General features: G+C 40.1%; 1 long non-coding RNA gene across 3 annotated transcripts in view; it reads right to left on the bottom strand.

The window, feature by feature from the left end:
- Positions 1 to 457: 457 nt before the first annotated feature.
- LOC147914678 (uncharacterized) overlaps positions 458 to 16,463 on the bottom strand; it is a 42,008-nt gene continuing 26,002 nt past the window's right edge. For 2 of the 3 annotated variants that reach the window (XR_015554912.1, XR_015554911.1), the window contains 4 exons: positions 16,100 to 16,225; positions 15,220 to 15,272; positions 15,024 to 15,112; positions 458 to 3,108 (listed from right to left, as the gene is read on the bottom strand). This is a non-coding gene — a long non-coding RNA (uncharacterized LOC147914678). The remainder of the gene's footprint in view (positions 3,109 to 15,023; positions 15,113 to 15,219; positions 15,273 to 16,099; positions 16,226 to 16,463) is intronic. The other variant, XR_015554913.1, reaches the window with a different exon arrangement.

Raw genomic sequence — 16,463 nt, 5'->3', positions numbered from 1 at the left:
GCCTTGACTTCGCTGACACCAGGGCACGGCTGGCAGCTGCGAGCAGAAGGGACCCAATTCACCCTCCCTTCCCTGGGCAGACAGCACCGCAGGGCCACGAGGGAAGCAGGATGTGTCCCATCCGATGATGAGAGCTTTCCTGTGCATTTCATCAAAACCGAAGCCAAGTCCAAAGGGTTGTGTCAAGGAAATCCCATTAGACTGTGCCCTTTCAACATCCAAACGCCTGTGCCTTTAAAACGCTAAATAGAATTGATGATTATTCCCCCTGAAGCTGTTTGTTCTAAGTTCACAAGGAACACCAGGAAAACCATCTCTTTTCTCTCGTTTGCAAGAAGCGCTGGATGCAAAGGATAGGCAAGCATCAGTAACGGATGTACTACTAGTAGACGACGTTAATGAGAAAGCACAAAAGTCAGTAGGAGCAGGTGTGTTGCTCCCATTTTTGGCTGTCAGTGGTAGCAATTGGAAATAATAAAAATAAAATAAGTACAGTTGCTGGTGAGAGTGGCTGGGGGCGGAGTGTGGAAGGAATTCTCTTTCTGGTGCTTTCCTATTGCAAAGCAGCTAGAAACTGCTCCAAAACATTGCTTCTGCCTCTCCTGGCCACATCCTTTCCTTTCTTATAGTGGCAGTAGAGAGAGACGGTTAAGGGAAGAGTCACTTCAGTCTTCAGAGAAACCTGCATTCTAGGCTCGCTCGGCTTTGTTACCACACTGTTTATAGTTGTGCTTCTAACCTTGGGCAGTCATACAAATAAGTAACATTTATAAAGTACCTACTACGACCAGGTACTCTTCTCAATGCTTTGCGTCTATTAATTTAGTTAATCATCACAATGATAGTAGGTGCTATTTTCACACCACTTTATGAATGAGACAGCAGTTAAGTCACGTGCCCAATGTCAGGCGGCTCAGAAGTGGAGGACCTGGGATTCAGATCCAGACAGTCTGGCTCCAGAGCACAAGCTCTTAACGACTACAGTCTGCCCTCCGTATCTGCGGGCTCTGCATCTGCGGACTCAACCAACCGAAGATCGAAAGGCCTGCAATGGTTGCATTTGTACTAAACATGAACAGACTTTTATTTTGCCATTATTCCCTAAACTATACAGTATAACAACTATTTACATAGCATTTACATTGTATTAGGTATAATAATTATAATCTATATATTATAATTATAAGTAATCTTAAAGTATACAGGAGGATGTGAGTGGGTTATATGCAAATACTACCCCATTTTAAATATGAGACTTGAGCATCCACAGATTTTGGTGTCTGTGGGGGTCCTGGAACCAATCCCCCACAGATACTGAGGGGACGACTGTACACTACCTTTCACCTACCTAAGCCCTTGTTTTCTCATCTTAAAAAACACAGATTATAAACCTCATAGATTTATTGTGTTCATTAACTAACATATCATATATACACTGAGCACAGGGCCTGGAGTGTAATAAGCAACCAAAGATGCCGGCTGTTATGTTTTGCTTTTCTTTCCTTCTTTTAGCCCAGATCCAAAGAGGTGGAACCAGCTGGGAAGACTCGAAGGAATCACGCCAGTGTCTCTTCCTCCCCACCCAGGGAGCCCGTGTCCATATACTCGTGCGCTGCATCACTCAACCTCACAGGAATAATCATGAGGCCATTGGGTGCCAAGAACATGTTGGGCATTTTACAAAACTCGACATTCTACAAAACCTATTTGCTTCCTAAGCCCGCCCAGGCTCTGCCGAGCGGGTTTAAGATTACCAGCAATATATCCACTGCAAACCTTTTTAGTCGAGAGGGTCTGCTGCTTTGTCTTTAAGGCTTTGTCTCTGTGAGAATACAGGACTCTTTTATTTCAGCTGCAAGGGGGTTTGGGCAGCAGCCAGCGTCTGTAACATTGGGGCTCCTTCAGCCCTTTATGCCTCCGTCGATTGGCCGTCACCACTGACTGCACTGACTTGGTTGGAATTACAACTCAATTTACACCCTATATTTTCCCTTTACTTATTCTGCATCATACAGGACTCGTGATTTAACAGCATTTTTTTTACTTTCTGGCCTCCTCTCAAGATTTTATTTCATTTCTACAAGCCATATAACAGTGTTCTCTGCAACCAATAATAAGTCCTCAATTGGACACCCTAACCAGGCTCTTTTCATTGGCAACAAGCTCTACCAGCTCCCTCTTCTATCCTGTAGGCAAAGAGAGACAACTGGGCAAAAGATGTACTTCATTTTTAGAACAAGGCAAGAGCTAGCTCAACAGATGAAGGAAAGCTGGCCATCATCAACCCGGGAAGAAACCTGGGAGAAAATGCCACCTCTGCATGTCCTGGTGACCCTGGAAGCAACAGGCCAAAAGAACAGGCTGTAATCCAGGGCATCGAGTGTGTCCCTGATGCTCGCTTGTCATTTGATTTAAGATGAGCCTGCTTGCTTCTCTGGGACTCAGTTTTCACATCTGTAGAATAATTTTCTCTGGCATCTTTACTGCAGAGCTTAAAGCACTTTGCCATATGTTACCTCTTTGCTTCTCACAATCCTGTAAGTCAGGCACAGACGCTTTGTTTTAGGACCTGAAAGGAAACAGAGGAGCAGAGAAAATCTGGGACCTGCCCACAGTTGCAATATAGCTTGGATAGGAATTCACATTGTGAATTCATGCCTGAGTGCTATTGTTTTCTAGAAATGTCTTCGTCACAAAATGGAATTATTAACATAGAAATAAACCACCTTGCTTGCATGTCACCTGAATTGGTATTTGAATGAATTTAGGGGATCTGAAAACCCGATCTAATAGAAAACATTAGTGCTCAGCCAGGAAAAGAATAAGTCCGACAGAATTTCACATTATAGAAATATTTCATAGTGGGAGTCTACCACCTTGAAACACCAACTACTTAATCCTCACGGTTACCTTGTGAAATACATTATTAGTCCTTATTAGTTCCATTTTACAGCTGGAGGAACGAAGGAAGAGTGTTCAAATGGCTTCTCTGGGGCCTCAGAGGAAGTCAGTACTGCAAGGGAGAAATTCTTGTATTTGCTCTCTCTCTTCCTCGTGTAAATAGAGAAAACAGGTTGTCTGGAGAAGTCCTCACAGCTGAAATCGTTCCTGCAACCAGAGGGACATTCACATCATGACAGCTTTTGGGTACAGTAGCAGCTCTAGGATTTCTAAAACACAAAATAAAAACAAATGTAAGCTCCATATTGGGAAAACACCCTGAGGTTGTGTTTCTCTACTTGTAGTCACTAGGCTGCCAGGAATTTGGGAGGACCCTAAATCATTCACAGACTATGACACTTATTCTCTTATGCGTGAATTAACTAGATATTTGACAGCATTCAATTAAAAGCTGATGTCTTCTTAGTGTGTCTTAACCAAAAATAGTGCCAGGCTTTCCATTGGTTTTCAAGATGTGGGGTGTTTGTGTGTGGTGGTGAAGTGTGTGTGTGTGTGTGTGTGTGTTTGTGTGTGTATGTCAGTTAGGCGTTTACTGAACATTGACTACATATCAAGCACTGTACCTACTTGTTGGAAAATAGAAATAAAGATATTCTCTCTCCCCCTAAGGAATTTAAAATTTGGGTAAGGAAGCAAAACACACTTATATTAAGCTCGGTAAAACCTGGAGTTTAAATATATGTTATTTTTAATTTTGCTGAACCCTATATTTCTTTAATGTTTTGAATCCTGAAAAAACTTTTTTGAAAAAGCACCTAAGAATGCCACTATAATTAGTTCTTTACGTTTGAAAATTAATTTTTAATCTCTCAACAATACTCAAGGTTAGAATTTCCTAAAAGGTCATTGTACTTAAGCTCCCTTATGAAGCAGTTACATAATTAAAATGCAAATAAAGACTGCTTAATTTACACTTATATTTCATTATTTTAGGTTAAATTGGAACCTCCTCTCTGCCAGGTGCTATGCTGTGTGTTGAGCATATAAAAAAGAATCAAACATCAGCCCTACTCAAGAAGACAGTGGGAGACATGTAGACAGGTGATTGCGATACGGTAAGTGAATACTGGTTGACATGCCTACGATATACGGCCAGTGCCTGGAGACCAGCCATACCACCACGTGGGGTACAGGGGGATGAGCCGAGTAAAGGAAGACTTTATGGAGGAAGTGATGTTTGAGCGGTTCTGAAAGAACAGAAGGTCCCCAAGAGGAGGATGAGGACTTTTCCAGGCAAAAGGAGAAGTATGCGCAAAGGCAAAATAGCGTGATTTGGGAGTCTCCAGGGGGGGTCTATGGATCAAGAGACAACCTCTCGAGAAGGTTGAGAAGTGGGGCAGTGTCTGTAGGGGGCTTTGCACAGGGAGCCGAGTCAGACACCAGACCGCTTCGGCTAATGAAATCTGCTGACAGCATCTTCTCCTCCCCCACCCACAGTCTCGGAGACACCCCTAACTTCTTCCCTGTCTCCCCTTCTTCCTCTGTCAAATAATGGTAGTGTCTGCTTCTAACTTCTCGAGCATGTGAAAAACTGCCTTGAGATCAACTAGCGAGAAGACAAGATAAACAGCAGTAAGTCGTTGGTGGTGGTGTCGTAAGGAAGTCTTTGTCAGTCTTACGAAAGAGTTTCCTTGAACAATAATTTATGGTCAAAATTCCAGGGCACGGTGGCTTAATTCGTGTATTAGCCATGCCTCCAATATCTCTTCCTTCTGTTGTTTACCATTTGGCTATTTCACTGTTTGTTAACATTTATGCACACAATTGGTTGGGCGATTCCACTCTTTCAGCTACGTTACTTCTTGTGGTGATAAAAGTTAAAACAGAGGAGTGCAATAAGATTTGGGAATAACCTGCGGACTTTTTTTGTGTGTGTGAGTAAGATCAGCCCTGAGCTAACATCCATGCCAATCCTCCTCTTTTTTCTGAGGAAGACCGGCCCTGAGCTAACATCTATTGCCAATCCTCCTCCTTTTTTTTTCCCTTTTTCTCCCCAAAGCCCCAGTAGATAGATGTATGTCATAGTTGCACATCCTTCTAGCTGCTGTATGTGGGACGCTGCCTGATCGTGGCTGGAGAAGTGGTGCGTTGGTGTGTGCCCGGGATCTGAACTCGGGCCGCCAGTAGTGGAGCCCACGCACCTAACCGCTAAGCCATGGGGCTGGCCCCTGCAGACTTTTTTAGTTTGATCTATTTCACAGAAAATCAAGACATTTGTTTTATTTTATAAAAATTAACATTACTGTCAGAATGTTCTTTTACGCTGTTTTTCAGTGAAAAACATTTTTAACTAATCTCCAAAATTGTTGAACAGCTATTCTTCCGCTGAATTTCTTGAGTACTAAGAGAAGTCCTTATAGCAAGCATGGGGTTTTGACGTTATCTGCAAGGGTACTGTGTAAGGATAATTACGTTGTGGCTAAAGATCTATCTTAAGCTAAAGTCCTTAAATAAAGAACAGTTATAAGTATCTTTGTATCTTTGTTTGAAGTTTTGCAGTGAAATAATCATTGGAAGCTTATGTAGATATGCTTCGAGTGATAACTGTCCTATGAAAATATCTTTAAAAGGTTGAGCATCTGCTAGGTAATGCAAAGTACATCTTAAAAATTCCGTACTGGTGAAGATTATGTACATTTACTCAGCAAATCTTCACTGTGTTGCTTCATTTGTATAGACACTGTTAGATATAAATGCTTGGCATGTCATTAAAAATAAGTAATGATTATAATTACCCAAGGAGAAATTACAGTGATTACCATTGACAAAGACAAACTTGCAATAATATTATATTACTATGTATTGAGCAGTTACTAAGTATCAGGCGCTATGGTAAGAGCTCAATGTATACATTATCTCATTTAATCCTCTTGGTAGTCCCTTGAGGTAAGTTTATTTTCCCCTTTTTTATAGGTGAGGAATCTGAGAGTCAGAAAGATAAAAGAATTTGTCAAAGTTTAATAGAGCGAATAGAGCACCAACTCAAGAATGAACTCAAGAATGTCTAATTCCAAAGACTTGTCTCTTACCCACCGTCTCCCCACTGTCTTAGGTAACACACTTGCTAATAGTGGAGCCTCTTGCAGCAGACGCTTATCTCTGGTTGGTAACATGCTAACACAGCACCATACAGTTCACAAAATGGTTTCACGTATTTTAGAACTTGTAATCTCTAACAACAATATTTGAGGTAGTTGTTATTAATTCCTCTCTTTTACAGCTGAGTACATTTAGAGTTGAGTACCTAAAGTCACACTAGTATGAGGCAGAATGAAGACTGGAAGCTAGGTCTTCTGGTAACAAATCCTCTGCTATTGTTACTACGCCATTTTTACTTAAAATAGGTAGAAAGAGAAGTGCTGCAAAGTTTACTCTACACAAACATACATGCACATACACTCAACAAGTAAACAGGTATTACTATATCTCTTTGTGCTGATAAAATGATAATTTGAATCAAAACACATCAATGTTTATTTTTTTTAAAAAACTTTATAGCAATTAAAACTGTTAACGAGCCTAATAATAAAGGCCAAAAGAATCAAATATTTATCAATCCTCATGAAATGTTAAGATTTTACTGATTGAAAGATATATTTTTCTTAGTTTGTCTGTTTAATAACCTTTCAAAGATTGGGGACTTTTTTATATTATAGATAATGATTTTAAATCTTTTTTCACTGTAAGCCAAAAAAAAAAAAAAAAAAAGGAGTAACTCATTATCTACCTGTTTTAATCTGAAAAAGGGGAAATTTTTCCAAAATGAATTGTTAACAAAAACTCTGAAAAGATAATGAACCAAGAGACCTCTGGATCTTGTTAGTTCTTGAAGTTGCAATTTTTACATTTAAAATGGAGAGGGAAGAGTAAAAATTTAGCCCTCTGAAGGATGTTTAGAGGATAATATCATTCAAAAAGTCAGCGCCAACAACAATTTATACACAGCATGAAGAGCAACAAATTCCGCTTCTGTGGTTTGTATGTGGAGAGGAAAACAAGTCAGAAGGAAAAATTCCAAAGAAGGTTCAAATTTATTCTCCAACCTCAGAGCCTCGTTCAGGTTTGTCTGTGTGGTTTTATTGCTTAGTTCACACACACAAATTAGGACTGGAGATCCTAAAAGCCAGCAAAAAAAAAAAAAAAATCTTTTGCTCCTGGTGTTGATGAAAGAAAACACTCTTTCTCAAAAATGTGATTATTTGGTTCCTCACAAGTTCAAGATGTGTGAAAAGAGAGAGGGGAGTTTCTTTAAAAGAACTTCCTTCTACCACATTTTAAAGTGTTGCTCTTTCATCAATGATGGGCAATCAGGGGCTTCTAAAAGCAATAGAAACATAATGGTATCTTTCAAATTAGTCAACAGGGAACTTAGTGTCGAATTATGTATATAACCAGAATATCTTGGAGGTGCTTTCTGTAGTTACTCCTTTATAGGGAAGAAAAATAAGACAATAATTTACATTTTAAATCATTGGAATTTAACAGTGACCTTTACTACAGTAAAATCTCATTTAAAAAAAAAATCTTGCTACAACAGTCCCTCAAGAATATCTGTTTATAGTTATAGCCAGATGAAATATGATTTGCTTGTAAGGCATAAGCTACTACTATGCCCTACCATCTGCATTATGTATTACTGTAAAATTATATTGAAGTTATATTGAAATAAGTATTAGAATAAGACCAATTGTCTAACCAAAGAAAACATTCACAAATCCAGCAGTTTAAAAAAGAATATGAGAAATGTAAGTTACGAAATGTGTATTTTGCTAAAGTCATATAGCACCATGATCAGGAAGAGTGTGGAAATTGCCCAGAAGTCCAAGAGGTCAGAGTCGTGTGTTAAGTTTCGAGATGGGCAGTCTCTGTCCTGGCATAACCATGTCAGTCACATATAAACACACATGTGCATTAGTGTTTGAACTTTATCTAATATCTTTCAACACTTCAGAGGCCACTGCCAATCAAACCAGTTTGTAAAAGTACATTGGCTCTTTTTTCTTGGCCAACATAATAAAGTTTTTTTAATTTTGCACTTGGTGACATCCACAGTGTTGTATGGGTTTGAGATAAGAAAAATTTTAGAACTCATTTGTTTATAACAGACAGTAGCTCCTAAATCTGTGTTTTCATTCAAGTGTACTCATTTCCAGTTATGTTATATTTGCATCTTTTTACATTTTGTAGATGAAAATTTCCTTCCTGATTTAACGTCGTCAACAGATAGAGCTTCTGTTATACGTAAGGATTTCAAAGCGGCCTCCTAAATTGGAAAGTATTATTTACATTCCAAAGAAACGTACATTCTGAATGTTTTTTGAAAATTAAAAAGCTCAAAAAAAAACCCAAGATGCACAAATATGCCCACTTTAAGAATTTTGAATAAATCTAATTTTTAAATGATTAAAGAAACCAAACCAAGTCTCTTTGGCGGAACCTCACATGACCACCTACTCTGGGTAGATGTAATGAAGTTGAAGTCTTGGGGTATGACATCTGGCAAGGACTTGTGAATTACAATTTTCTTTTACAACTGAAAACCATATCCTGGTCAGGTCTCAGTGGGGTTTAATGCTGTCAGAGCACACAAGGTTTGTTTTGATCTGTTATGGAGTAACACACACAGCTTTCGGTTCACACTAATAACACTCCCGTGTCTGGTATACACCAATCCAGAGGCTACTAATTAAAGGTTGGAATTAACCAAACACAGTTTCACTACAAAACATGTGAAACTTATTAAAACTTAAAAGTAACTGCTGATTCTCAATACAGGCAGAAATAAAGAATGTGGGAGTCTTGTGAGGTTACTTAAGCAAAAATTTTAAAGCACATTCAAGATGCTTTGGGTCTGCCTGTTCAGTACACAATGTGTTAACATAATAGAAAAATGTGCTAAACTTTTAAGATTACTGAAACCAAGAAATGAAAAGGATTCAACAAGGAAACAGGCTATTTCCCTCACCAGGGTTAACTCCTACTCCGAGTCTTTGGTCTAATAAATAATTCTACATGCAGTTGTCAGAACAATTACCTTACCATTTTCTCACCAGAAAACTGTTTGTTGATCTGGAAATGAAAGGAGGAGCAGGCACCAGTGGAAGATGGCAGAGAGGAGGTGAGTTTCAGCAGCTAAGTTACATAATTCAATATGAGACTACAGCTTTGTTTTATTTTTTTAACTACGTGTAATATACATATAGAAAAGTATTCATTTCATGAGTGTACAGTTTGCTAAATTTTCACAAACTGGATTTATTCATGTAACAAGTGCCCAGATCGAGAAACAGAACATTCTCGGCAGCCTTACAGATTTTTTTTTAACTTAGCAATGTATCTTCACACACAGTGGGCACTTAGATCTGCTCTATGTTATGGTTTCAAAGAACAGCGAATCCTTGAAGCTGGAAAGCAATAGGAAATGACTACAGCCAGCGCTGAGTTCTCTCTGCTTGTGGTTTTAATAGAGCTACTGGGTCCCAACGTGGGGGTGTGACACGAACTGCTCAAGCAGGATCCAGGCAAGGCGTAGAAGAGGGGAAAACACTTCAACTAAAGCTCTTTCCCTGGGAGGTGCCCTCAAAGCTGGAGTTTATAAAAGTCATGAAAGCACTGTGGTTTGGGGATTAAGATCCTAGGTTCTGGAATCAGAGACGCCATTTCCACAACTTACTAGAAGGAACAGCCAGTCCAAGTTATTTAATCTCTCTGGGCCTCAGTGGCCCCATCAATAAAATAAAGATGTGCCAATCTCACTGAGTTACTGAGAAGATCAAATGAGATCCCCTACAGCTGCATGTGGAAGGTGCTAAAGACAAAGAAGCATTCAAAAGATGACATTTATCATTATTATCAGTATTACAATGCCCGAAAAACTGATTCATCCATTGGAGAAGAGACCTCCTGGTTTTCTCCTCTGTTGAATGTCAGTTCATCCTCCTCATTTGGATTTTGTTATCTACCTCAGCCTGTTAGAACTGAATTCAAGACTAAAGAGTGGGTGACCCCTATTGGTGAAAGAACCAGTGTCCTCTATCCCTTCCCTTCTGGACTTACCTAAATCTTTACACAAACACCTCCTAACATTTACCCCACACAGGTTTTCAAAATCTGGTGTGCAGAAACGACACGTGGATATCTGGGGCCCCATACCTAAATATTCTCTCAGTAGATCTGGGGTGGGGCCCAGGAATCTGCATGTTAATCAGTGTCCAAGTGATTCTGACATAGGTGGTCTCTGGGCCCCCCTTTCAGAAACACAGACCCTCTGAGTCTCAGGACCTCAGAGATTATAAAGAGCATCTGTTGAAGCAGAGGAATGTTCACTGATTTTATTTTCTATGCTGAGTAGACAGTATCCACAGTTGACACTTTCCAAACATTAAAGGAATTTTCCAAGTAATAAAAATAAAATTCTTCAAACATGTGGTTTGCTAGCGTTCATTTCAGATAGATCATTTGCATATCATTAAAAGTCCTAAGCGGAAATGAGATGCTAATGAAATTAGTTGAGTCCAATCAATGCAACTTTAAAATTCATGAAAGCAAAAATAAGATTCCCGCTGATGTATAAATGTAACATTTTTCTCATTATGGTTTTCTATTCCTTGAGCATATTTCTTGGCATCTGACATTCTCTATTTTTTGGCATTTTCAGTTCCTCTTATTTTTTTCTACAAATAGGCCCATTAGCACCACAGCCCAAGACATTTTTGTAAAAAATTTCATTTGCACGTATACACTTAGAGACATGTATTTATATATGTTCATAGAGATAAGCATAATGCTTTGTTGAATGAGTAATTCTTCCTGGCCTTTCCATTTTCCTCCATTTCCATTGTCATCATCATCACCACCTCATTGAGTGCATATTAAATTATGTCCACTTTCACCTAAAAGATATATCCCTTAACTAAGTTCAATTACAGGTCTTTCATGAAAACAAGTTGACATTCTTAAGTGAGTTGCAGTCCAGATGATAAGTTTCGTTTTCTTCAGTTGCTCTCAATAAGCATGTACATGGGACCTACTGTTTGCCCAGTTCTATGAGGCTGGGTTGGTTATTTTCACCAGTTGATGGGGGAATGAAAACCACATGGTGGGGGAGCCCAAGTTGAAATAAGGACAAAGTACCAGTTCTCTCCACCAAAGAAGCGCCGGTAGCAAATCTGAGCTGCGGATAGACAATCATCCGGCCCCCAACGCATCTGAATCTGCGTTGATGGAACAGATCATTTCCATTTCCCTTCCTAGACACCCCACCCACAAACTCCTGCCCAGAGAGCACGGTGGTTGGAAACTCTTCCCTTACACCGTCCTAGTCGGCCCAAGCCTGGCCCGAGGCCTGACCTTGTTGAATTTGCCATCCCTCTAAGGGGACCTGAGCTAACCCATTTCTAAGAAAGCACCTGCTGAAGTGAGAAAGAAGAGCTTTGGGACCAGAGGAAAATATAACGTCTGTGCTTGTCTTGAGGAGAAGTAGGGACAATTCAGAGTGATTTCTTTTTATGTTCTTCAGATTTTCCACAATTTTTCATAATTGGGAAAACTAACAGAAAAAAAGTAAGGAAAAATGTATCTTAAATGGGGGTGCCCTTCATTCGAAAATAGGGTAGAGAGCCGTTGTAACTGGTGCTATTATCAGATATTCTTATTTGTGTTTTAAATTCAAGTGCATATTAAGTTCAAAATGTAGTCACTTTGAAAAAGGACCTTCAACAGAATACACAATTGCTTTTTTCTTGGATGTCAAGATTTCAGGCATGAATGAGATCGAAGATAGTTTTGTTTTCTTCTTTTTCCCTTCAAGTTTTCTAAAACAAGCATGAATAACTTTTATAATTAGAAACATACCAATAAATGTTATTATTTGGAAAGAAGATTTTAGATTCACTGAAGCCCACGGATATTTAGGCTATACCCAAATTTATTTCTACACTGCAGGAATTTGCCTAACTGCTTTCAGTGTGGTGGATAATTTCTTAAAATAACATTCAATGAATTCATTTGCTTTAATGATGTTATAATTAGATATCTTGTAAATATTCTTGATTTTTAAGTCTATCTGGTGTTGGTATGAATTGAATCCAGGAAACTGTACAATTAACAAAATTTGATCTCCCTTGGATAGGGCCTTTTAAATAAGCAAGCCTCAGATTTACAATGTGGGACTTGTGAAAATGTCTCATTACCTTGGATTATCATAATCCTGGAAATGACAAATTTTAAAATTTGTAGATTCATTTTAAGACCACATAGAAGGCTGAAAGAAGGAGCCTGTATTTATTGTGACCAGGTGTTCCTGGCCCGCTATCTTTAATAGCCAAGACCACATTGCTCTATCCCCAGAGCTCTGTTCAGGAAGGCATAAAAGGTAAGAACGTTTCAGAAGGCCTGGTAAACTCTTCACCCTCAGTGCTCAAAGTGTACCTCGTTCTTGGGGTAGAACTTAGCAGCTTCCAACTAAAGGTGAGAAATGCTAAGGTTTCTGAAAACAGATGTTGAAGTCAGTAAACTCAGTCTGTGTCCAACACATCATCCCACCAAACCAAACAGAAGTAGAAGAAATTACATGTGTTAAAACAAACAAACGTGAGAAAGCAGACAGACACGAAAAGACCAATGACAGAATTGGCTAATTCTAGGCTCAGCCCAAGTGGACTCATCACAGAAATCACTTTTATTCTTGTATTTCCTCTTAGAGGCAATATTTAATATTGAAAACAAAATCTGAGACATATAATACTTTAAAATAATGCCAGTCAGAAAAAGGAGAAAGATGCACACATCCATCTGGTTTAATTTATGGCGTCCACATTTATAAGCCTAAAAAGAGATTATATGTTTTAAATAAAACTAAGGATAATTTTCTTCAATGGAACCATCACTAAAAAGAAAGCTTTCTTATTATTTTATCCTGTTAACAACCTTTTCATAAAGATTGAATTGATCTTTAAGATTTATTACTTTAAGCAGCAAAGCAATAAATGGCCCCTAGTACAGGGCACATGAGCAGATTGTTCTCCAACACTGAGACCCAGCGGCCACTGGTTGCCTTGTAAGGTTCTGCAGAGTCCTTGGATCGGAGCTCCATAGGCCCCTCCACAGCTCCCTTTGTGGAGACGAGGATTTGCACGGCCATGGAGCACGGTGGTTAGGGGCTGACACAACTCTGGAGCCAGACTGCGTGGGCTCAAATCCCAGCTCCCCTACTTACTAGCTGCCAACCTTGAGTGACTTATTTTAGTTCTTTCTGCCTCTGTTTCCCTGCCTGTAGGTGAGGATAATACTACTACTCTATCATAAGGTCGTTGTAAGTTGTCAATGAAGTTAATCCATGTCAAGTTCTCTGAGCAGTGCCTGGTACGGAGTAAATTGTCTGTAAGTGTTAACTGTATTCATAAATACAGTCAGTGTGAAGACACAAATGACAGACAAATCAAGAAGGAAGAAAGAACAATTGCCAAATAGCATTGTGAACATTGTTTTAGAAAAATTAGAAATTATACACAGATGCATTCATGGTTCTATGCCATGCGGTTTTGGAGATTTCTTTTCCTTTTTTTTCTCTCACATCCGGGTGAAAGTCTCCAGGAAATGTGAGTGGAGACTTCTATATTATCGCCCAAACTTTGCCATAAACAAAAGCCAATCTTCCACAGGCTGAGATAGTGATTTTAAAGAAACAGCAGTCACTTGTGAAACATTTTCACCTATAAAAGTAATGGCCAAAACTTGTTCTCAATTTCACTTAGAACCCATTGTGTTAAGAAGTGCATCTCTTGGGGACCGAACATCAATTGCATGCCTGTGTAAAAAGTATTTTTTAATCACAAAAGAATAAGGAGGCTATCCAACAAACGGGAAGCACAATGACGCGCCTAATTCAACAGATTTCTCAAAGGCCTTTCCAACCGCTATTACAGCAGTCAAATGAAGGGGAAGGTAACAGCGGATTATTACCTTTCACTCAACACTTCTCCCTCTGCCAAGAATTTGTTAGATGTCACAGGAATATAATTCACATGCTTCACAGATTGTGAACAATTTTATCTAAACTTTCAACCATGTATCCAGCATCACTCAAGCTTGATATAATCTGAGCACGACAGCAAATGGCCAGCACACCATCTGCTCTGCCACTCGAGTGCCCCAGGTGTGGAGGAGACGACTCCACGCCGCACTTGCCCACGGAGGAGGAGAAACAATTCAGCTGGAGGGGTGCACTGCGAACGGACTGCAGCTCTGCCAAACGCTGGAAAAGCTGGGAGCCATCACGCAGAGTGAGTGCAGGGAGGAGCTCCCCTCCGTGGTCCTTTTATCAACCTGGCTGGTTGTAGAAAGCGAAAGATACTCTGGAGAATTACACTGCCCCTCATTCACAAGCCACAAACCCTTGAGACCCAGGATCACCTCTTGTTAATCTTTGGATGGCCAGAGTTTAACACCGTTCCTGACATATAAAAATAATGGCAATCACTAACATTGTCAAAAACTTACTGCATGCCAGGCACTGTGCTGAAAGCTTTACTGCAAGTTTTATCTCATTTAATCCCAAGAACCTGATTGTACGTTTAAGGAACCTGAGGCATGCGGAGGTTAAGTACTTTACCCATGTCACCCATTGGCAATTGTGACTTACATAATCAGTACGCAGTATGTATTTGAATGAATATGTGAAGTGAATGCATTTCAAAGTAGGTGTCTCGTTTCCCCACACACACATTCACTTGGTACATACACATTACTAGAACGGAAGGGAAAGACGCCAAAAAAGGGTGAGGAACTTCGAAAATTGCTAAGGTTGCTCAACACAATTGGGAGAAGCATTATTGCATACTGCAGAGAAATACAGTGATCTTCACACACACTCCTCGTTATCTTTGTAAATTGAATTTCCCATGAGTACGCTTAAACTGGCTTTTGACTGTTTCGAATAACCATTATCATTACTGCTGTTTTGTTTGGAGCTCACAGTTTATCGGTCTCCAATAAATGGTAGCAATTCCCTCCCTCTAACGCAAGCGCTCATTTGTCCATTCATTCATTCCGCAGATACTCACGGAGCATCTACTGTACGTCAGGCTCTGCAGATATCATGAAGAACCAGACACAGTCCCGCTCTCAGGGTGTTATAGTCCTGCAGGGAGGCCTGTTCGGTAAACAAGTAATTGCCCCAATAATTAGTGAATTACAACCAAGATACACGCTATCAAGGAGAGATACATCACATATAAGGGATGTAGTGATGGTACTTGCCCAGCCTGGACGAGTCAAGGAAGATTTCACTGCCATGATGTTTAAGCTGAGACCTGAATAAAAAATATGGAAAATGAATGGAAGTTTGCTGTGGGGGAGCGAACGGGGGAGGGGGGGATAGGTAAAAATGTTCCAAGCAGAGGGAACAACATGTGACAACAGTATAAAGACCATGAGGCAAGAAGGAGCTGCATGCAGTATGTGTATTGGTTTAATTATTAAATAATTAGCACTTCATTGGTTGGCAATAGAGCAGATTCTTCCAGAAACTGCCATAGAAGCCAAGCACTAGAAAATCGGGTACTGCAAACAGACCATGGAAAGTATTCAAACCCTAAACAATCACACCATTGGCCACGCTGCAGGAAATTCTTTGGAACTATTTGCTCCAGGAGCAACCTCTGAAGTGTCACAAGTGTACCAAGATCCTATTGCCTCTCTCAGGCTCTGCCGCCCCATCTCCCACCATACAGAAGCAGCATGAGAGAGACAGAGAGAGAGAGAATCCTACAGAAGAGCCTCTTCCAAAACACTCATCTGATGCCTATTCAGGTCTTCCAGCAAAGCAAAACAGGGTGGCAGCCGGCCCCACCGCATTTCCATTTTCTTCCCCCACACACTTCCTTCCCTGAATGCCTCCACCCACCTTTAACTTAGACTTATGCCTCTGCCAAAGTAAACAGAGATGCCTTAAAAAGAAAAAAGAAGAAGAAGAAGAAGGGGGAAAAGGGGAGAACAAGGAAAATAAATCCCTTCAGGACTTCTTGCGCTTGGGGAGTCACAAAGCAAAACTATCTGAGTGCCAAGCTGACTCCTGTAGCTTTTCAAAGCACACAACAACACGGTCACCCAGCTTAAGTGGCATAAAAAGCAAACCCACCGGCTGATTGCATTCACGGTGTGTGGTCCCGAAAATCAATCCACTTGGAGGACAAAGCCCACACCTCTTCTTTGCAAGTTCATTCGGTTTCCTCACTTATTGTTTTCTCCAGGTGATGTCTGCAACCTAAGTAGGGTGGGTAAACTAAGTAGCCCTTGATAAAGCACAGGAAACATGGGCGGAGGGAGAGAGGGGAGGGAGGTGCAGAGGGGGAGCAGGAGAGCCTCCATGATCCCGGGACCCAAGGAAAAGTCTGACCAGAGCCTTCAGATGCTTGAGTGTACGCTCAAAGTATGGGTAGCACAGCAGAGAGCTAAAAGTTCCTAAATTTTTACTTGTAAATTAATACAAAGCTCAGTCCTAG

The sequence above is a fragment of the Ceratotherium simum genome, chromosome 17, assembly GCF_057802395.1.
Source record: "Ceratotherium simum simum isolate JZ-2026a chromosome 17, ASM5780239v1, whole genome shotgun sequence".
Classification (NCBI taxonomy): Eukaryota; Metazoa; Chordata; class Mammalia; order Perissodactyla; family Rhinocerotidae; genus Ceratotherium; species Ceratotherium simum.
Note: the sequence above shows the minus strand (reverse complement) of the source record. Positions and strands in the feature narration are given on the sequence as shown.